A 22,396-nucleotide genomic window follows, 5' to 3' on the forward strand; every position below is an offset into this window, starting at 1 on the left:
GGGGAGTTGATTTATGTTATTTGTTTGGTTTTAAAAAGTGCTGTGACCAGGGTTGGAAATGCGTGTGGCTTCGTGTCCGGAGTATTTGGGAGATGGCACGGGACTGGCATTGCTGGCGTGGGGCCGGGGGGGGGGGAGGAGGAAGAGAGGGAAGATGGGACAATCTGGAGACATTTTTTAGGGAGCAAAATGCGAGAGAGGTCGAGAGATCTGCGAAGGCAAGTGACAGTCGCAAGCGCTATTTTCAAACGCGGGACCAGCGAAGGTGCAGCCAGAGCAGAACCACAACAACTAAAGTTTGCTTAAAAGCGGTTCCCAAAACTCCGATCACAGGTTTGGGGCATAGGAACCAACCGCTCCAGCCTTGTCCGTTTTAAAAGAAAAAGCAGGTTTGGAGTGAAAACTGGGTGCTCAGTGCTATTTTGAGGGGCACCCCCCCACTCCAGAGACTGGTTTGTTTTGTTTTGCACAGCAGGCTTGTGGCTCTGCCTTGCTCTGAGCTAATGCTCTGTTTTATTTCTGGAGCCCTGTTAGACATGTTGCAAAGTCTTTATTTTCTTTATTTACTTGTTTGTTTCATCCTTTTTTTTTTTTTTCCTATTCCACCCGTCCTCTCCTTCCTCCCTAGGCATTTGCAGTGTGCAGGCTGGCACAGATAAATGTAATTGCTGGGGTTAAAGGTGTCTGCCTGTTGTACATTGACAGTCAAGTGCTGATCCAAAAGATGTATTTCAGTTGCGTCGTCATTCTTTTTCCAGAAAAAAATGCATCACACCCGATGGTTCGTTGGTTTTGTTTTATTGTGTTTTAAATTTATTTCCAGCTGGATTTTGCCAGCGTTTCAGCCAGGGAGTCAAGTCTTGGCTTGTAAGCGTAAAAGCTTCCTCGTGTCTCTATTTCAGAAAAGTGCTGTGGCTTTGCACTTATTCTACAGGTCAGTATTTAAAAAAAAAAAAAGTTATATCAAACTCCTCTGGGAGAATAACTCTTAGCTACAGAAACAGGGAATTCACAGGTCAGACCATGGGCCCAATTCTGCTCTCGCTGAGCTCAATGGCAAAACTCCTGATGATGTATCAGTGGGCACAAGATCGGGCCCTAAATTCCATCTCACCTTTTTACCCCCAGGTTGTATTAGTAGGGTACTAGGGCTGGTCACACATATGACATGAGCTACAGCACCGTAGCATGATGCAGAGCAAGGTGCTGCCCTGAACTCTGAGTTCTCTTGGTTCATATCAGCGCACGAATCCTTTTAAAGAGTCACCGTTTTAATTAACATGAACCTCTGTTTTTATGGCAGAATAAACAACAACAAAACCGGTGCCTTCCATTCGTCCATGCGCCGGCGGTCATTCAGCTGGAGCAGCCTCAGCCTCTGCACTCTATGTCGGGTCCTTTGGACCTGTTATGGTCCTAAAAATCATTGTGGTTTTATTGCCACATGCAATTGATTTTGATGGGCGATAAAAATGCCCTTGAAGTGCCCAAGTGGCTGTTCCAAGTGGAAATATCCCCTCTGCAGCTTGACACCCGTAACATCTTTTATTTTCAATCAAACAGATTTAGTTTTTTATTACCGCTATTTTGGGTGGCTGAAACCAAAGCATCTGAAACCATTAAAAAAGCATGTTCTGCTGAGTGCGGTGATGCTGTCTCTCTGCCTTCCCCCAACAAATGCCTTCATTTTATTTGCAGCTTTGTATGTTATTTACACTTCATGTTGGGAGCACTTGTGTTTTTCTATAGTACCTGAGATATTTTGATAGCCAGGCGTTATATGCCCTAAACAAAATGTAGCGTTATTAGAAATTTGATCTTAAGTAGGGGGTGGGGGTGGGGAACATGTGGGACCAGGCTGATGGATTGTTACCCTGATGCAAGTGGAAAAAAAAGCTGATTTATAAACTCATTTATAAATGGTGGAGGCAGGGCCTGGTTCTCTGTTATAGAAATTTGCAACACACACTTCAGCCCATCAGGATCTTGTCTGTCTAGTGAAGCATTCAGAGAAGATCCACAAAGCTAACTAAACCCGTTAGCTTAGAGATTCATCCGCTTTCAGGAGCTGTTTGAACTGGGAGCTGAGTGTTAGTTAATGACTTGCGGGTATGAATAATTCCCAGGCTTTACCCAGGGGCATTTTCCACCTTTGTAAAAGTTTGGTTCGTGTGTAGGGCACTAGGCTCAGACTGGGGAGATGAGGGTTCATGTTTAGTCAGAGAGGGCAGACGCAGAGCTCAAGAAAGAGAGAAACCCCTTGGAATATTGTCTGAGTCCTTCCCAGCAGAAATCAGAATGTCTCGCTGGGACAGGGGTCGTCGGCAGCTCTGTGGAGTCTGATTGGTAAGGAACAGGGAGAAGTGACTTTGTTGAGCATGGGACTGTTTTGGAAATATTAGAGGGACAGCGGGGGAAGCTGGCAGTTGTAATCAGAGGGTGAATTACGGGAAAAAAAGTTTGTGCAGTTCCTGTATTCCCTGCAAAGCATAGGGCTCTTAGTTGGATGATCACAGAGAACACATACTGGTAGAGGGACAGAATCAGGCCTTGGGTACTATGCAGTCCCACTGAAGACTCCTTGGGGTTCAGTTTGGCCTAAAGAGGATCAATAAAGATTTCTGGCCACGTTCTGCCCTCAGTGACCCTCGGCTACCACCACCGATGTCACCGGTGTAAATGAGGGCAGAGCTGGGCCCATTAAAGATTATAATCTAGTGTACCTATCTGCGTACCAGTGAATGCCATGAAGAAACGCCAGTTAGTGCACCGTGTGCCAGTAGATCTTCTAACCGCCGTGGGGTTCTGAGAACGCCCCCCTCCTTAATGGTCCACCCTGCACTGTTCCCCAGGTAATACCAGGCCCTGAACTTGCCCTCCAAAAGCCTTTCAATGACTAGTATCTCAGTACTCCTAATATCTCAGTATCTGCCTCTCTTCCCATGACTGCCTTTCCGAGATGGCTATGTTGCTCAGGGACAGTGGAGTGGACAATTCTCCAGAGTGAAACTCCCAAATAACTCTTGGTGCACACGGGCCTTCTTTGTAATGGGCTGTAGGTTTCCCTTCTACAAGATACGAAAAGGCCAGGGACCTTCTTATTTTGGACTCACCCTTTTACATCAGCCGTGCTGTGCTGGCTCCTCAGAAGGAGAAAAACAAGAAGATGTTATCGCGCATGCTCTCAGCACAGGCTGGTGGGACGAGATTACAGACATTCAGGCTGATGGTATGCTTTGTGTTAGTTGGGTTATGCTCTGGCACTAGGCTGAACTAGGACTTTATAAATACCAAGACAGAGTTTGATAAGAGAAATACAGATGCGAAACTAATCTCTGTTTTTGTTTGCTTGGTCTATGTCTGAACATTACAAACCAATAACTTTTGTACCTGCTTTTATTTTCATAGATTCATGGATAGATAGAAAAAAAAATCTACAGTGACTAGTTAGCTGTACCTGTTTTGCAGAACAGGTGCATTTAGGAAAATCACACCTGGGCATCAGGCTCTTGGAGGAAAGAAACAGTTAAATTGGAGTCTTTTGTTGAATTCAAGGTCTGTTTCCCAGCCAGAGGTCGCAGAGTGGCTCAATTCACTTGATCTCCATGTTCATAAAGTCTGTCTTTCCATTGGAGCTGTTCAACCAGGGACAGTTGCAGTTGCTCGGGACGTGGCTTTAATATTGGCTGTCCAAGAAACTGTAGAATCAAAATAAGCAAAAGTGTCAGGCAGGGTTACCAAAAAAAAAGTCAGGGTTTTATTTTGAAGGAAAGGAATGTGGTAGAGAACAAAGTGCTGGGGAGAATAAGAAACTATCCAGATTGGTTAAAGGCCACCAAGCATGTACACTTCTGGACTGCCTATGCACCTTCATCTTGACTTATTTATATCCCTGTTAAGTGGGGCCTGGTCACCATCCGAGACTGGTCATTGGGCAGAATTCTGTGGCGGATTTCGTTATGTGAATAAAAGGCTTCACAGAGGAGACACATCTGACCAATTCCTGTTTGTGGCCCAAGCTGTATCCTGATGCACTGTGTCTGAGCTGGAAGACGTGATGTGACCAGAGCTGGGTGGAAAATGAGGGGGTGGGAGAGAAACCCCCAAACGGTTAAAAATTTCAAAGCTGTTTTCATGTTCAGGTTTGTGAAAAGGATGAATTTAGAACACGATCATTTGTTTTTAATGTTTTTGTTTTCTCCTTTCCCTGGGGGCACTTTCCGCCTTTGCCCCTTTTCCCTATTTTGCCACTGAAAAAAAAGGAGGGGAAAGAAAAAAGAGGGCAAATAAGATGCCCTTCCTCTGCAAAATGAAAAGAAGGTTTTTATCAGAGAAAAATGTAAAAAAACAATTGGCAGAATTTTCGATTGTGAGAAAAAGGCCATTTTTTGACAGAATGTGTTTTTATTAACAAATTTTTTTTTTTGCCAGATCTTGAGACAATTGAGTCTTCATTGAGTGTGCTTGGAAATAAAAGGAAATCCAATGATCTGGACAAATAAAGGTGCTTTGCATCTCCTTGAGGTGCACAGGATCAGGTCCTCAGGGGACTGAGATATGCACAATAATTCTTCTGTTCAGCTTTTATATCTTTGGATCTAATATAGTGCCGGACCTCCCGACTTTACGTATGCAAAATAAGTTGGAAAGGGGTTTTCGTGTTTATAAGACACCTCGGTTGGATTCAGATCTCTGCTATACATGTGCAATCAATTCCCTGAGAGTCAGTGGACTCCACATTTACCCTGGTATGACAGAGAGCAGAATCTACCCTTCTCTTATTTTATTTAAAAGAAAGAGACACAGAGAGAAATCCACAGAATTTTAGTTATTCATTGCAAATATTATTGTTGGCATTTCCATCCTGTTCACAGACCAAGAGAGAATCAAAACATCTTGCTAGAGAAATATACCACAACGTTGTCCCTCAACCTTTTGAATGCAAAGATAAATATTTTTTTGAGAGATGGGTTAAAAATACTCTGAGTGGAGTGCTGCGGTTGAGCGGCCTGGGTAGGGGGCAGGTTCCTCACAGCCATGGTTCTGCCACCCGTCTGAATTTTTCGTGGCACCGTTAACAAAAATAAACAAACAAAGCTGTGTCGGCGCCGATCTCCTTGCAGGATCGGGGCAGGGCCTCTGGCTCCAGATGATGTAACGACCCCCTTCCCTCCCCCCCCCCCCGAGACCCGAGTTCACAGAAGTTCTGGAGTCATCCAAATGTCAGGGTCATGTTACATTCTTGGGCAAAACCCTGGAAGCCAAGAGTGGTTCCTTACACTGGGAACATGCAGGGTTTGGTTCAGGGACTTCTCTTTATCTACTAGGTGGCGGGTGTTTTGGTAAAAACTAAGACAAGGAGAAAGCGCACTTGACCCCATGCCTGATGTCGGTCTGCTGGATACTCCAGTGGCCAACAACTTAGTGTAAGGCTGTGAAGTCCTTTCTGGGAAGCTTTTGTAGCTTGTCACTATGGCAGGGCAGCTCTGGTGTTTATCAGACAAGCACACCTTCAGGTATAAAGGCCTTTACCCATTTTTTGGTACCGTTTGTTAGGGCTTGAACATTTCTGATTCCCAACTGCTCTGCTCCAAGCTCTGGCAATGCACCTTCCCCCCCCCCCCCGAGCTGTAGTACCCTGGATAAGTCCAGCCATGGTGCCTCCTGAATGCAGGCTTGCCAGTGGTATTGCTGATCTGTGTGGTGATTTCCAGTTATGCAGGATTTGAACACAGGGCCCTGCAGATGAAGGGAATTGTGCTAATCCCCGAACTCCACTCCCTTGCAGTCTAATATCCTAGCCACTAAACCATACTGCCCCTCATAGAGAATGGCTGCGCAAGGCTCAGCACGTTGAAAACTAGATTGAAGGAAGCAGTGTATATTGAAGGGGACAGTCTTTTGTGATGAGCTGACTTATCCACTTCCATGGCCCTCAGCACCATTCTACGTGAGCATCTCCTAGACATCTTCAGAGCACCCCTGGGAGGGGAGGAAGTATCGTTATCCCAATTCTAGAGCTGGGGAAACAGAGGCATGGAGCAATGAAGTAATTTGTCCAAGGTTTTACAGGGAGGTTGAGGCCAAATCAGCAATTAATCCCAGATCTCCTGAGTTCTTTAATGACTAGTCTGTCCTTCCTTTCTGAAGGCTGGAATTTTATCGATGAAAAGGCGCTTAGCAGAACTAAGCTGCGTGTCAGCGCAGGATCCAGCCCAGGGAGAGGGTTCCGTAATGTTTCCTAAAAGACCCAGGTGGGCTTTAAACCTCTCCATAACTACAAAGCAACGAGGAAGCTGCCTGGGTGGTTTTATTTTAATTGTTTTTGTCAGTAGTTGCTGTATTTTATTTCATTTAAAGACTAGACTACGGGATAGCGCTGAACGTTTCACACACACACAAAAACAGCTTTTTGACATTTTCCTTTTAGAAGGTCTTTTATTTCTCCTCCCCCTCTCCCCCCCGTACTTCTCAAAGAAAAGGAGATGGCTGGAAGGAGGACAGAGTAGAAGAGACCAGAGGCTGCGTCTCTCCAGAGGCTTCTCGGCGCGAAGGCAGAGCAAAGCAGTTGACGGGAGAGACAAATAAGAATTAAAAAAACCCTGCAAACTATTCCTCTTCTCCGTTGCTTGCCAGCAACTAGACCCTCTTGAAAATCTTCCAGTGGAACGTTTTCCCATCAGAAAATGTTGCTTTGTTAAGATCAGAACTTTCCATTGGAATGTGTCTATTTTGACAAAGTTTGGGGGTTTTTTTGGGGAGGAGGGACCCCCCAGAAAGAAAACATTTTGATTTTTCATTTTGAAATGACTTTTTGTTTGAAAATGTATTATTCCAAATGCTAAAGTAACATTTAAAATAAACCCGGAACAAAATGCTTTACCAAAATGCAACATTTGGATTGATCCAAAATGAAATATTTCAGAAAATTTTATTTCATGGGACATTTTAAAAAAATGTTCTGAGTCAGAACTAAAACAAATGTTGACATGTTGGAATTCCCTGGGGAATGGACATTCTGGGTTTGGACTAGCTCTCCTGGCAACTGATCAACAGAAAGTGAAGTGGCATTAGAAGAGAAGATGGGGGCAGGTACTGGATGTGCTGAGCCTACATTCTAGGGCAGAGGGGTTTTCCCTAAAAGATGTCAGTTATTTGTGCTCTGGTTTGAACACATTGCCAAGGGATTTTCTGGTCTTCTGGCTGGAACCCCCTCGTTTTATCTGAAGTTGAGTTAAACAAACATGGTCTTGCAGTTATGGAAGGCCTCGGACTGGGAGTCCAAAGACCTGGAGTGTGATTCCAGTTCAGATAGGACTACTCACCTGCTTAAAATGATTTATTACTATCGTCTATTCTTTGTCTTACAGTAGTGCAGGGGTAGGCAACCTATGGCACATGTGCCGAAGGTGGCACGTGAGCTGATTTTCAGGCACTCACACTGCCCAGGTCCTGGCCACTGGTCTGAGGGGCTCTGCATTTTAATTTAAATTTAAATGAAGCTTCTTAAACATTTTAAAAACCTTATTTACTTTACATACAACAATAGTTTAGTTATATATTATAGACTTATAGAAAGAGACCTTCTAAAACATTAAAATGTATTACCAGCATGTGAAACCTTAAATCAGAGTGAATAAATGAAGACTCGGCACAGCACTTCTGAAAGGTTGCCGACCCCTGCAGTAGTGTCTACTTTAGAGGCCCCAACTGAGATCAGGGCTGCATTGTGCAAGGGGCTGTATGTACATATAGTGAGAGACAGTCCTTGCCCCGAAAAGCCTACAGCCTAAATATACACAAGACAGAAAAAAGGTAGGAGGGGAAACAGAGGCACCAAAGGGGGAAGTGACTCCTCAAAATCCCACAGCCACTCAATGGCAGAGCTGGGATTAGATCCCAGGGATGGGTTCCTGGGCCTGTTGAAGTAACTGGCAAAATTCCCATTGACAGCAAGAGGGCCAGGATTTCACCCCAGGTCTGTTAGCTCCTAATCTAGTGTGCTAGGTATAGGCCCCACTGCCCCTCCAGTTAAGTGTGTGCTTTAGTGCTATGCCGGATTGGAGCCTATGGATCACCTTCTGCTGCATGGGTGCGGTGACGCTGATGTTCCAACGTTGTTCAGCTACATTCATTTCTGCTGGTAAAGAGCTTTGAGAAACTAGGATGGGAGACTCTGGGGAGGCTCCGTGTTCATGCTGGGCCCGATTCCTGGCACTTACACCCATTTCACGTGGCAGCGACTCCACTGACTTTGATAGACTCACTCCTGACTTAGCACAGTGATGAGGGAGAGGAGAACCAAACCGAAGTGTTAAGTTTGGCAGAGTCCCTGTGACTTGGGTATGTGTGGGGACATCTTGGCTGTTTGGATTCCCCAACAACAGCATCTGCATTGAATACGCTCTGGTTACGAGTGGCAGCAGGTGTTATTTTTCTGGCCACGTCCCCTGGCACCTCAGGCAGGTTTTTGGAAACAGAGCAGGGTTCTTTCTACTCCATATCACTGTTGGGAGGAGGGTCTGGATCTGGAGACTGAGCTGGGCAGAATGAAATCAAGGAGTGAAATTCTCCCCTGTGCAGAGGAGTCAGAGCAAGATCTATGCAGCACTTGCCTCCTCAAAACAGGGCAAAATTTACACTGAGGTTCTAGACCCTTTAGTCTCTCCCTATGCCGAATCAACATTTTGCTCACATTGGGCTTGATTTTTGAGCTCATTTCCACTCCTGTAAACCAGGAGTAATCTCTCGGAAGTCAATGGATTTGGTAAAACTGAAATCAGAATCGAGTGTATTTTTTGCACTGTGGGGAAAGGTGTATAGATTTTGGTGAGTGGCCGGGCAGTGCTGCCAACTCATGATTTTATCGTGAGTCTCGTGATATTTGTTGTGTTTCCTACACACCCATTCTCTGAGATGAAGTGATTATGTGAGAATCTTGGCTTTCTTTAAAAAATAAAGAAAGTTTTTATTCCTTATGGCTGGAGAGAAACACTTGAAAACATGAATAGGAATGAAAATGAAAGGCTCAAAAACTAGAAGGCAAAGGAAACAACCAGCCACTGTATTATTTTATAAAATTCTCACGATTTTTAAGCCAATCTCGTGATTTTGGGGAGCCTGACTCATGATCTTTAAATGCTTGGGATTGGCCATCCTGAAACTAGCTTTTATTCCTGACAAATTTGCAAGGCTGCTGGGCAGTAAAATCTTGTTTTGGTTAGTTAATGGAGCAGGAAAGCCTCCAAAGATACATGAGGAGAAGATAAGTGCAATTTACTAGGTGTCAGGTTTTTGTTAATGGAGTGACTTTTCTGATCTCAACCTCACTTTTTAACTTGAAGTGGAAGAAAATGTGGCTTTGGAGACCTTTCTGGCTAATTACTTGCTTGCTGGGGCTGCCAGAAGGAACTGCCAGAATCAAGTTTGTTGGATGGATTTCCCATCACAGTTAGCGGTCAGGTTCCTTTATTGTTGCCATATTTGGTTTTGGGTCTCCTCTGAACCCTGACCCTTTTCCTTGTATTGAATCATGTGTGTGATTGCTGCTGAGCGAAGAGATAAAAGGTGCAGGGCTGCTATTTGTGACCAATAAAATGGTAATAGGATTCCCATCTGGTTGTTACTTTTCATGGCGTCTTTCGCTTTGTGGAGCCTGGGCTTTTTATCAGGGTTTATAGACTTTCACGGAAAAGAAAGAAACCGGGGGTGGGGAAGGCTGGCGAAAGGCAGATGAGAACACTAACCCGAAGTCCCTAACGCATCTCCGCCCTTGGAGGTTTACAGCTCCGCTCAGCTTTCAGAGAGACCCATTTGTATTCAGAGCTGCCAGGAACGTTGTCTAGTTTTGGCTCTGAGGCTCTCAGCATTAAGTCAGAAGCATCCTATTGTAATTGCATATTTGGCTGAAGGTTAGTGCCGGAGAGTTTTTCTGTGAACTCTGTGGGCTGTTTCGATGCAGTTTCGTCATGGGTGGTGTGTGTCCCACCAACGGATTCCAGAGTCCATGTGATACAGTTGCAGAGGTTTGTGAGAGGAGGGTGAGCCATGGGAAGGTGCTGGCATAAGGGAATAGATATATGTCCAGGTGAGATCTGAAATAGAGAGACGGCGAGGCTGCTCCGCGCTGGCACGGGTTGCAAAGGAGAAGACTCATACACCAGCAGTGATGACTGTGTAGAGAGAAAGACAGCAGGTTGGCCTTAGGTGAGTGGAAAGTGTAGAAGGGGTTAGAAAGAGTGAGAGGCAGGAGCAAAGCCATGTGATGTGAACGAAGGCAGTTTTGGACTGGATTCTGCAGGGAATGGAGTTGCTTGGGAATGACCTGACCGTGAGGTGGCTGCACTTCCTTGTACACGGGAAAAGGCAGGCGGCAGCGTTCACTCTACAGGAGAGCTGCAGACTTGAGGCCGGAGGGGCCAGAGCCACGGTGAGAGAGAGCAGGATGGGGCGGAGGAGTTTCCCACTGGTGGGGACGCTTGATCTGCAAAAAGCAGCCTCATCATTTCATCCTCCTGACCCCGCTCTCATCTCAAGTCGCAGCCCTAAGGTGAGGCTGATCCTTTCGTTGGCCTTAGTTTGCTGGGTCATGTGCTGCTGCACTTTTGAGAACCCAGTACTGGGAGCACCCGAGGGGATCCCCCTGTCAGCCAGGCATGTGGCTTCTGGGAGTGAAGGCTAAGGGAGAGCCTCACGCCCCACCCAGAGCTTTATTTACCCCTTCATTCTTCTGCATTTAAATGATTGCACTGAGCATTGAGCCTGCATGATCTCCTCTGGCCTTGTTTCAGGTTTCCAGTGAAAAGCTTTCTCCCCTTCCTCATACCTGTTTCCTACAGGCGCCTTTCTTGCTTCCCTCTGGTCCCAGCTACTCCCCGATCTTGCCCCTGCTCCCCTGTGCAGGCTGTGGCTCGAAGTGCCCATCTTTTGCTGGTCCCTGTTACTCCTCTGCCCCAAATATTGTGCAGTGACCCACTTGGCAAACAGGTCATAGCACGTGGGGGCAAACATAGATGGAACTCCCCTCCTGCCCCGTTTTTATTAGACCAGTGGCTTTCTCACTTTGAGCCAGGTAGCTGCAGGTGCTTCCTTCAAGCTGAGCTCCAGTCTTCTCTTAGCTGGAGGTGGCAAGGGCCACGTGTGGCCTCTCGGATAACAGCATCTCATGCCTCTGATGGGTGGCTGGCCATTGTGTGTGGGGAGAAGGGAGCTGGCGAACAGTCAGGCGCTGCTGCCTTGATTATTAGCCCCTTGGGCTGTGTTCAGTGGTGATCACTCTTGACGGTGAAGGAATGGTCCCTTAGAGACACATGTTGGTGGCTGTAAGACTGGGGGCGGGGAGGCACAGGGGCTAACGGTGAGGTAAAGACAGGGCTCCCGAAGGGCTGCAGAGGACCCTGTGATCCAAACCATCCCGATCCCAGTGAAACTGCAGCCACCTGAATAAGCCTCTTGGAGCCTGCACCTGAAATCCAGCCCTTGCATTTGACCTGCACTTATTCAAGTGTGACTTTCAATTGATCATGAAAATCCAGTGTGATTCACCGATGTGATTCACTGGGCTTTTGCCCTCCAGCCTGCAACATGCAAGTCTCTCTCTCCCCTTCCAAGTGCACCTAGTGTGAGAGAAGATTGCTTTCCAATGCATCCTCCTAATTCTTAAAGAGAGACGGAGCTCACCAGAGCTATTCCCCATCCTCCCCCTCCATGATCTCTTTCAAATAATAAATTAAGATAGGTGGCTCCGCATTTTAATATAAGTCCCCTGTTTTTTAAAGTTACTGAAAAGAAAAGAAAACCGTTGGGGGAATAGTAAAGGCGACGGTTATCCGTGGCTTTGTCTCAGCCCAGAACCCGCCTGTTTGCATGTGTGTGTGTGTGTGTGGCTCACAGACAGTGAAATTGCACCCTAGAGTTATAAAGCAATTGTCTAGCTCAGCAGCAGAAATGAGCATGAAATGGTGCAGAAAGCAACTAACTAAAATTGGGTGAGGCAGATGCATGAAAATAATGACATCTATATACTGGAGTCAGACACGCTCTCTCTCTCTCTCTCATACACACACGGAGACAGATAAACTTTTACAACAGAGCTGGCATTTATTTTTATAGAAACTCTTAAAAATGTAAATTTGTTTAGTTGGGTGGTGGTTTTTTGTTAACAGAAAGTCCATGTAGTGGGTGAGCGAGTCATTCTATTTACGACCCCCCCCTTCCGATTCCCATTCTTGTTTTCCCTTTTTTGTTTTCAGAGCTGGATTTTTATGCTCAGTCAAACATTCAAACGATAACCTTTGCAACTTCATTTCCCTTCTGCTGTGGCTGCGTTGCAGACTCGGGGACCGCTGGAAGCGGGTGCTGCTTAGTAGTGGCATGCCAGGTCCAATGGAAATTAGGCTTCGAGATGCTGTCATTGTGTGCTCCTTCTTCTCCTGGGCCAGATCCACAGCTGGTGTAAAATCCCATAGCTCTGTGGGAGTCAGTGGAGCAGAGCTGATTTATACCAGCTGAAGAGGAAGTGTGTGTGTGTCTCTGAGGTGAAAATCTGGTCTCTGTTTGTATCTGGCCCAGAGGGGGTGTATGTATGTTGCATGTGTGTGCCGGGGGTAGAAATCTGGCTTTGTGTGTGTGTGTCGGGGACAGGACTCTGGCCTGTGTGTAGTTGCAGGGGTGGAAATCTGGTTGTGTGTGTGTGTCTGGCTCCTATGTGCATGTTTGGCCCTGTGTGGTGAAGGTGGGAATCTGGTTCTTCGGGTTATGGAGGAGAAGGACTGGATTCTCACCAGGGGGAATCAGTTCTTATTTTGTCAAGGTCCAGATTTCTTGCTCAAGGTATAGTCAAGGTCCAGACTCCCGAGAAAATAATACAGAAATACCAACAATAACGATAATAATAAGTAAATAGAAAGATTTCAGGGTCCGTTCTAAGTGTCTGGCTGTCTGGATTTGGCCTGTGGGCCACTATTATCTGCCCCGATGTGCATCCCTGCGAGTGCTGGCCCAGTAACATAAGGCCAGTGATCACCAGGCCTGTTACAAATTGTAACTAACAGGATCGATGGACCTGTTGGAAGTTCAGCGCCAATCGTGGCATGAAATTAAAAACCCAGATCAATACAACTCGTTGCATCTGCCTCCCCCAGTTGTCTGCTCTGCTGAGCTCAGCTGGCTGGTTGCTACAGATGTGGCTGCAGCAGCAGCATTCAGCCCTGGCGGAGGGTGGGCAAGCGGGCAGTGCCAGGGGGCTGATGTGCTGTGTATCATTACTACTTACTGAGGTTCCAGCAGTGTCTAGGAACCTCTCTCATTGCGCTAGGACCTGTGTAACTTACGCAGTCCCTGCCCCGGAGAGCAGTGTAACTCACTAGCCCAATGACCATTTGCCTAATGACCAGGCTGTGCCGTTGCCCTGGGTCACCCCTGCAGTGAAACCCTGGGTGCAGCAGAGATCCATAAGGTCTCATTTCCAGCCAGGCTCAACCAGCTTCCGTTCTTTGCTTGTCTGCCCCACTGATCATGTCTTGCATAAACCGGTCAGCCAGCTTTCACTTTTGGCATGCAACCGACGGCGACATGTCCTTTTCCTTAGATGCAGTCAGTCACATGTGGAAAAATGGAAGCCTGTAGATTTGGCCTGTTTAAATTCAGAGTCCTGATTGCTGAGCTCAGCATTTGCACCGTTCGGTCATCAACAAGCGCCCCAAATAAGCCCACTTTAGTTCTTCCTATTCCTTCTCTCCCACTTTCCACTGAGCCCCTTGCTATGTTTCACCCCTCCAGCAAGTGCCTGCCTTTATCCTCAGACCGCTGCCTAGGAGCCTTTAACCTTAGTATGGGCATGGTACCCTCCCTTCATTAGCTCTGTAGAGGCTTATGTTTCCTGACATTGTCTGACGGTTCACTCCTTCTGCTGTGAGATCCCTCACAGGATGGGAATAAGCCTGTAATCTGACCACCCAGGAGGCCCTTAAGTGAAAGTCAAGTTGCATTCTGGAGCGCCGGCCAACTCCCTGCTCTCCCTTTCCCTCTCTGTGCCACCCCAGACCTCAGCCTGGCACCGAGGGACATGTTTACTGCTCTCTGTGGGACGTTGCTCAGCTTTCTCGGTAGCTCCAGCTGGCGCGGTTACAACGTGGTGTTGCCCACAGCATTCCACCCCTCCGGGTTGCATTTCGCAGCCGCTTCAAAGGATCGCAGTCGCTGTGCTAATTCGGACCCAGAAGGCTGCCAGCTTCTTTAGGCCCAGTATTCAGCCTAGCTTTGACTGGGTTGGAAATGTCCACGTCTTCGCTATTAAAAAAACTACCAACCCAAGAACACTGGTTTTGGGAGGTTTAAAAAGTCAAATAAACCAGGCACTATTTTTGGACCACCAAAAAATAAAAAAAACAGGATCCATGTTTAAAAGCTTTGTCTGCTGCCTCTTCGTCACATACATTTTCCACTGACTTCAGTGGGGCTGGGCCGGTTGACGCTGTTGCTCCAGCACCGTCCAGCTCTGGGAACCAGTTAATTTGGACTCCACTAGAGACACAGCATGGACGTTTTGGGGAGGTGGTAATTTTGCCACATGGGATGGCATGAAAGCATGCCGATGAAATGAAGTGGTTTTGTAAAATCCTGGCATCAGTGCCTGAGAAACTCAGGGTTATAGCTGAGTGCCATGCTTAGGTCCAAGTCCTCCGCTGGTGTAAAACAGCATAGTGCCATAGAAGTCAATGGGCCAGATCCCTAACTGGTTGTAAATCAGCATTTCTCCATTGAAATCAATAGGTCAGATCTCCAGCTCGTGTAATGTAGTATAACTCCATTGAAGTCCAGGGGACAGATTCCCCGATGGTGTAAATTGGCCATAGTTCCATTAAAGTGGATGGCACTAGGCTGAATTCTACCAGCTGGGAATCAAGCCCTTCGTTTCTTTACAAGGGCTTGATCCTGCTTTCATTGAAGTCAATAGGCCAAATCCTCAGCTGATGTCAATCAACATAGCTCATTGAGCTTTACTAGGAGTAGGTCCTGCGTTTACTGGTGCTGGGTCAGCATGGTGTATTCAAACTGAGCTGATACAGCACCGGACAGTGACAAACCCTGGCTGTATTCTCCCCCCCACATCCCCTGGTTATAATTGTCTCCCATTCAGAGTACACAGTTGGGTATACTGTGGTTGCAATTGGCGCTTCCCTCTCTGCTAATGAACACAGAGGCATAGTTAGTCCTTTATTTGCCCACGTCAGAGGCCCTGATTGCTCCCTTTCATGTTTGTTTGCATTCCAAGGCAGTGTAAAACTCAGTCTCTGATTTCCTGTTGGTTGGACCTACCCCTCAGGTCCCAGATTAACTGCTCGAGTGCATTGTCCACCGTCTCCCAGCCAGATGCAAAGAACACAGATTCCATTGGCTGCACATAATCGCACATTGTCTGCTCGCCCGCAAAGCAAACAGCACTGCGGAGCACAGGATGCAGCATGAATGGACTTTATCCTTGCCCGAGCTCTCTCTCCACTAAAGAGCGTTCTTTGAAGAGTTACAGAGAATGAGATCTCTCACAGAACACATGCTAAGAGCTTTTCAGGCTGCCCGAGAATGCTGTCACGTACACTGGTATAAATCACGAGCAATGGTATTGATGGCAGTGGAGTGTACGGAAAAACAGTATAAGGCGTAAATCAGAGGAAAGAAACCTTGGAGAAATATAGCTGTGCTTGGAGAGATGAAGATCTTTCCTCTACATTCTTCTGCCATCCACACAACCTTTCTGTTAGAATAACTAATGCCACCTAGCTCTTATATAGCCCTTTCTATCAGTAGATCCCAAAGCGCTTTACGAAAGAAGGCAATATCATTATCCCCATTTTACAGATGGGGAAACTGAGGCAGTTAAAGAGCTGTGTCCAAGCTCACCCAGTATGTGGGTGGTAAAGTCAGGGCACCACAGTGGAAGTCTCAATGCCTATCCTTAGGGCACAGAGAATAGTAAATGTGGGAAAGCGCAAACTTTCTACAGCCCTCAGCTAAAATACGTGATGTGAAATGGACACATGCCAGCGGACATTAATCAAACCTGCTTTGTACAGGGCATCTTTCACCTGCATTGACCCCAAAGCACTCTGCAAATTGTTAGCTGTGTACCTTGCCCACCCACTGTAATGCAGCCACCTCTGAAGCAGGATTTGGCAGCTGTTTAACAGAGCAAAATAGTTCAGTGAGGAACTGAAAAATATCCCCTCAAGTTGAAACTCTAAGGGGACTGTCGGAAGGCAGGATAGATCTACCCCAGTTGGAATGTAGCTCAGGGCAGTGAAGCTCACACCAGCGCTTCTGGAAAGGGACACAGAGGACAAGACCCTCAACTGGTGTAAATGAGCATCTTGTCCAAGGTCTTTGTTACCCACATGCAGCCAGGCCATTGGTTTTGCCTTTCTTCTAAACTGCAGAGCCCCCGTCCACACTACAGTGCTTCCTACCAACATGCTAGGGCAGTGGCTCGAAAGGAAGCGTCTTCCCTCTTGACTCACCCTCCCTACAGCTACAGGGATTTCCTTGGTGGTCCCCGTTGGGGCAATAAGGAGGCCTGACCTGACTTAGCTTGCGAGAGCCAATGAGAGCCCAGGCAGAGATAGGATGGCTCCAGGCCAGCTGAGGCCTATTGTTTGTAAATTTACAGAGTCCTTGTATAAACACTTATTCAAAAGAAGGGACCTGTTAAGAGAACGTGTTTGTGATGTGGAACAAGGTTACTTATTTAAAGGGCTTCTGCTGTCCAACCACTAAACTACTGTTAAACTCGGGAAATCTGGGAGATTCAGAGCAAAGGCGGCGGCTCTTAAACACCACTACAAGAGACCGATATATTACCGTTAGTATCCACTTTTATATCAAGTAAGGGCCATAACATCCGGAATGAAACCCAGTGGGCACTCTGTGCTGAGAGTCTCTGAGACTTCATATTGTTTATGATGCTCACAGACACAGATGCATTTCATTGGTTGGCATTTATTACAGTGTCACTTGCTTTGGAAATGGGACTCACTCGTTCTTCAGTAAATATAGCGGAGAGCCGTTTAGCTAGCGCCACTATGTATGTTCTGCTAGGCCCTCTCCTTCTGCAGCAATCCTCGGTGCATCACAGCAGATGTGCTTAAGTACCCTTGGGATGGGAGGGAGTTATTTCCCCATCCTTGTAGCCTAGTTCTGAGGCTCAAGTCCCTTTTACACTGATATTTTCAAATGCAGAACGTGCAGCTGGATTGTCCGAAGAGCTCACGGTTCAATGTGAACCCAGTGTGCTGAGCTCTTTTGAGAATCTGGCCACTTATTTGGGTGCCCATAGGGAGCTGAGCATATTTGAAAACCTGTTTCCTGTTGTGGGTGATGAGTCCTTCTGAAAAAGTGAGCGATGAAGGGCAAAATATAAAAATCAGATCTTGCTTTCATCCCCCAAATCTCCACATGCTTCACAGAATCTATCTATCTATCTATCTATCTATCTATCTATCTATCTATCTATCTATCTATCTATCTATCTATCTATCTATCTATCTATCCTTCCTTCCTTCCTTGAATAACTTTTCAGTCACAAAGGAAATGCAGCAACTTCTGGATAGCAGTTGTTTAAGAAACCACAGCAACATTGCACAGCTGTTTAGGCCAGGGGGTGGAGACTACTGACTACTGGGTCCAAAGGGGAACTCCAGGGGGAATTTAGACAGGAAGAATGTGGTTGTTCAGATTTCTTCCTTGCTCATGGGGAAAGAATCAACAAATCTTCTGTCGCATTTAGTGGCCAGAGCCTTAGTTTTACATTACCCAAAAAATGGGTTCCATCCTTAAAACCCAGAGGCACCAATTCCAGATTTGCTCTAGCTTTTCTCTGCCTCCTTCGGTTTTCTTTCTATGCCCAAATGCTGCTGTTCCTCCTTCTTAGAAGCTTTCCTATGTACAGCTGTGCTCACAGCTGTTTCCTGGATACCACGTTGCTGCCCCAAGTACTCGGAGATGCTGGGCAGCAGGCCGGATGTGCTGCAGCAACGTGGGTGCTGGCAGCATCTATAACAAGAGGCTGAGTCTCATTAGGGGGAAAGATGCCCGTGGGCGAGAGCTGGGCCCGTGTGTGTGTGTGTGTGTGTGTGTGTGTGTGTGTGTGTGTAGCGATGTGGAGGAGGATTTATTGCCAGCCTGTTGCAACAAATCCAAGATTGCAACTAACAGACACAGTGACTATATAAACTCCACACCCATCCAAGCTGTGGGACTAAAACTCCACTCCTTCCTACTCAAAAGCACAGGCCTCTGCTGCTTGAGCAGAGAGTGGTGTTGGGCAGTCCTCTGTCTGCCCTTCTGCCAAGGAGCAATTCCTCTGAAACACCCCCAGGGCCTGATTCCCAGTTACACTGAGTCCCTTTATGCTGCGCTGGAATGTGGCAATGACCCACTGCGAATACTTCTTCCACAGGAGCTCCCCAGCTAGTGTAAGAGCTCTGTGCCAGACGTATCCCAGCTCCCAGGGTAGAGGGTGAGCTGGGGCACAGCCAGAGTGCACTGCATCATAGGTAGTGTCTGCCTCTCAGAGCCCACAGGGGGACTTGGAAATGAGCATGTAGGTTAGAGCAGCCGCGTGGCTGCTCTAATTTACACCTGGGGCCAGGCCCAGAGTACAGAGAGAGCCAAGGTGGCTTCAAAACCCCCAGTGCATAAACAGAGGAACCAAGGATCAGGCTTGCAGACTGCGCTGGCCAGAGCACAGAAGCCCCAAGGTCTGCTCACTCAGGAGGAGTGAGCTGTTCTAGGATCAGCTACTGTCTCTGACATGCCTGGGCCATGGTTCCCACTCAGAGTGCCAGCTGTAAGGCAAACCTTGCACAAATGCCATTCTGAGCTATGGCTGAGACCCAGCTTCACATGGATCCTGGTGAGTGACTGAGACTCAGAGACAAGGCGAGGCAGCCAGAGTGAGCTTTGCCTCATGCCTGCAGCTTCCGCGTCGGGGCAGTTCAGGGAGATGCCTCCTTGACTCAGCTGCATTCCACTAGGTACAGCGGTCGCTGGAACTCAAGGCAGAGTTTTCAGCTGCTAACGAGCTGTCACCCGGGGAGACTGGACATTAAATAGTTTCCAAGAAGCCATAGTTTTACCTTGGTTGCTGTCCAATAATGCGCTTTACTGAGTAGCATAGTGAGAGGAAGGATGGCTTAGTGGTTAAGTACTGAACTGGGACTCAGGGAAGCGGGGTCCAATGTCCATCCCTACCACAGACTCCCTGTGTGACCTTGGGCAAGTCACTTATATCTGTCTGTGCCTCAGATCCCCCGCTGTAAAATGAACTCTCTACTATCTAGATTGTGAGCTCTTGGTGGCAGAGACCAGCTCTTACCATGGGCAGTGCCTAGAACAACATTCTTCTAGGGGCTACAGCCATTCAAATATTAAGAAGAATTAGGATAGTGAAACTTCCAGTCCACCTAAAAGGAAGGTTTGGTTTGAAAAAACGAAACTGTGTCCACCCCACTGAATGTTTCCTTGCAAATGAATAAGGTAAGAGCCAGTCTACCGAAAAATAGCACATTTGGTTACCTGTATAATTATGCAGATGGAAATCATCCACACATCATGACTTGGCAGCAAATGATCCGATATGATGCCGCATTTCAAAACCATTTTCAATTGGCTTATGGCATGCTCTTCAATGGCTAATATTCTAGCAGGAGTTAAAGTCTGAGCTGGCCGTGGATTGGTGTGAGATTTTTGTAATACCATTAAAATCGGCAGGGTCAACTGAATTGATTCTTCTGAACTGATTCAGCCTCACATTAGCCTAAGTAAGAAATTAAATTGACCTGTAGTGATTTTCTGACTTTATTATTAAGACAATGATTTCACTGGTGTGCTAGTAATTAACATCTGTAAATGTTGCTGAAATCCTCCAAGAAAAGGCTCTGTGGAAGTCTAAGGAATTATCATGGCTACTATTCACAGTTCTATTTTTTTATTGTATATTTCATTGTGAAAAAAGTGAAATCCTCTCTGCCTTGAAAGAGAGCTAAGAAGGGACTCTCCATCCATCCCTGACCCTGTCAGGAGCTGTAGAAGAGGAATGCTATAAGGGGCTATTCATCATTTCAATTATTTTATTAAGAGTACAGAGTGTGCTTGGCAGCTGGATGAGATGGAGCCTGTGGGATGCTTTCAGAATTGTAAATACTGGCTTATCATTACATCACCTGGTGTTTTAAAAAATGATGTACGTAGCCCTGCTGAAGGGGGCCGTAGGGGACAACCCTGGAGAGAGAGATCTCTTCTTTACCCCCAGCCATGTGTTTCGAAGGCCCCTCACCCTGCTATGGAGGGGCTGTATCCCAAAGGGCAAAAGAAGAATTGTCTCTGTGACCTGCTCAGGTCCTTGCCTCTCTCCTGAGGGGTCCAGTCTGTGTACATGTGGTGGTGGTTTTTGTGGTGTGGACAACTTGTCCACTACAAACAGGACTGAAATCTCCCAAACACACTCCCCCGTGCTCTGCTGAGCAGCCATCTAAGAGGGCCTGACTTTTGCAGCCAGATCTTCATCTAGTGTGAATGGCTTCAGTAGAATTCCACCCCTAGGCTTGTCTGACCTGGGCTGGATTTGAACTGGAGACACAGGGATATGTGTGCAGCCTGTGCCATGTAGATGGTCATGATGTAAAGGAGGGTAGAACGGTTTTGCTAGCAAGAAAATCAACTTCCATACAGGGGGCTAAAGTCAGTGGCAGGAAAGTTCCCTGTGGACTTTCAATCAAGTCAAAGGGAGACCTGAACTTGGATCCCTTAACTGTTTCATGGCAATCGCCTTCTAAAAGCCAACAGAAAAACAACAAACAGTGGCGTCTTTTAGGCGTCTTTCTTCTCGCTCCAGGCTGTCGTTAGAGGACTGTGAAAAGGGAGGTGATTAAGGCAGAGCCTTCCCTCTCCTGTTGTGTCAGAGCAGTGAAATTGAACAGGCCAGGCAGCTTTCAGGAATGTCTGGGTTACAGCATGAGTGAGCCTCTTGCTAGACAGAGCACATTCCCACCGGTGGATTTCAGGTTCTTTTCTTCACTGCCCAGCTTGGCCTCCCTGCCATGGCATGGAAGGAAGGGGACACTCTGGTGGGGCCAGAATATTCAGGGCTAGATGCGTCTTAAGGTGACGGAGGCCTTTAAAGAGCTCACAGGTCATGCCCAGAGTCCCTAAGGCGTGTGGAGTGTGTGACCCTTTCTATGGGTGGTGTCAGTACAATGGTAACATCCCGAGATTCAGCGTGCTGGCTCCATCGATCTTGTCCCTGCTCATTTGAGAGTCGGTTCCCCACTCTCCTTCTTCTTCTTCCCCCGGCCAGAGTCACTGAAAACAAAACCCTTCGACACTGTATGACGCTCATTGATAAACTTGGTATTTGACTATGATTGACAGTGGTCCTGCCTCAGTGTGGGGGGTTGGACCAGATGACCTTTTGGGTCCTTTCGGGCCCTATGGTTCTGTGAGACCAGACCTGAACGCGCTTCCCGACTGGCTGCGATACCCCTCAGGCCTGTTTTATTTGTGCTCAGCAGGATGAGGGGCCAGCTCCCCTTGACCTCAGAGACTCATAGACTTGAAGGTCAGGAGGGACCGTCATGGGCATCTAGTCTGCCCTCCTGCACATCACAGGCCACGGAACCCATGGGTCCGTTGGTCTCTAAACCCACGTGTGTAGCCTGCATTCCACATCACCAGTAGTTAATGGAGCCCCTTGCTATTGCATACATTTATTACAAGAAAGGTTGGGGTGGGAAGGATGTTAGTCCATTTCTTGGTGGACAAGCATCCATGTTTGTATGGTGTGATGGATAGCTTAATTTTGGCAATTAATTGATCTTTGACTATTAGTGGTAAATATGCCCAATGGCTTATGATGAGATGTTAGATGGGGTGGGATCTGAGTACTACAGAGAATTCTTTCCTAGGTGCTGACCGGTGAGTCTTGCCCACATGCTCAGGGTTTAGCTGATCGCCGTATTTGGGGTTGGGAAGGAATTTTCCTCCAGGGCAGATTGGCAGAGACCCTGGGGGGTTTTCACCTTCCTCTGCAGCGTGGGGCATGGGTCACTTGCTGGAGGATTCTCTGCACCTTGAAGTGTTTAAACCACAATGTGAGGACTTCAATAGCTCAGACATGGGTTAGGGGTTTGTTACAGGAGTGTGTGGGTGAGATTCTGTGGCCTGCGTTGTGCAGGAGGTCAGACTAGATGATCATAATGGTCCCTTCTGACCTTAAAGTCTATGAGTCTTTGTTGCATGAACCTCCGCCTTATTTGGCAGCCTCTGCAGAGAGCACAGAGAATGAATGGGCCACAGAGACCAAGCGCCCTTCTCCCATGGCAGAGCCATCTGCACAGTGTTGAGG

At 47.1% G+C, this 22,396-nt stretch overlaps 1 protein-coding gene across 2 annotated transcripts in view; it reads left to right on the forward strand.

Annotated features, from left to right (window-relative positions):
- Positions 1-22,396, forward strand: part of RXRA (retinoid X receptor alpha) — a 222,564-nt gene that overhangs the window by 826 nt on the left and 199,342 nt on the right. The window lies entirely within an intron of this gene.

The sequence above is a fragment of the Gopherus evgoodei genome, chromosome 16 (assembly GCF_007399415.2).
Source record: "Gopherus evgoodei ecotype Sinaloan lineage chromosome 16, rGopEvg1_v1.p, whole genome shotgun sequence".
Lineage (NCBI taxonomy): Eukaryota > Metazoa > Chordata > Testudines > Testudinidae > Gopherus > Gopherus evgoodei.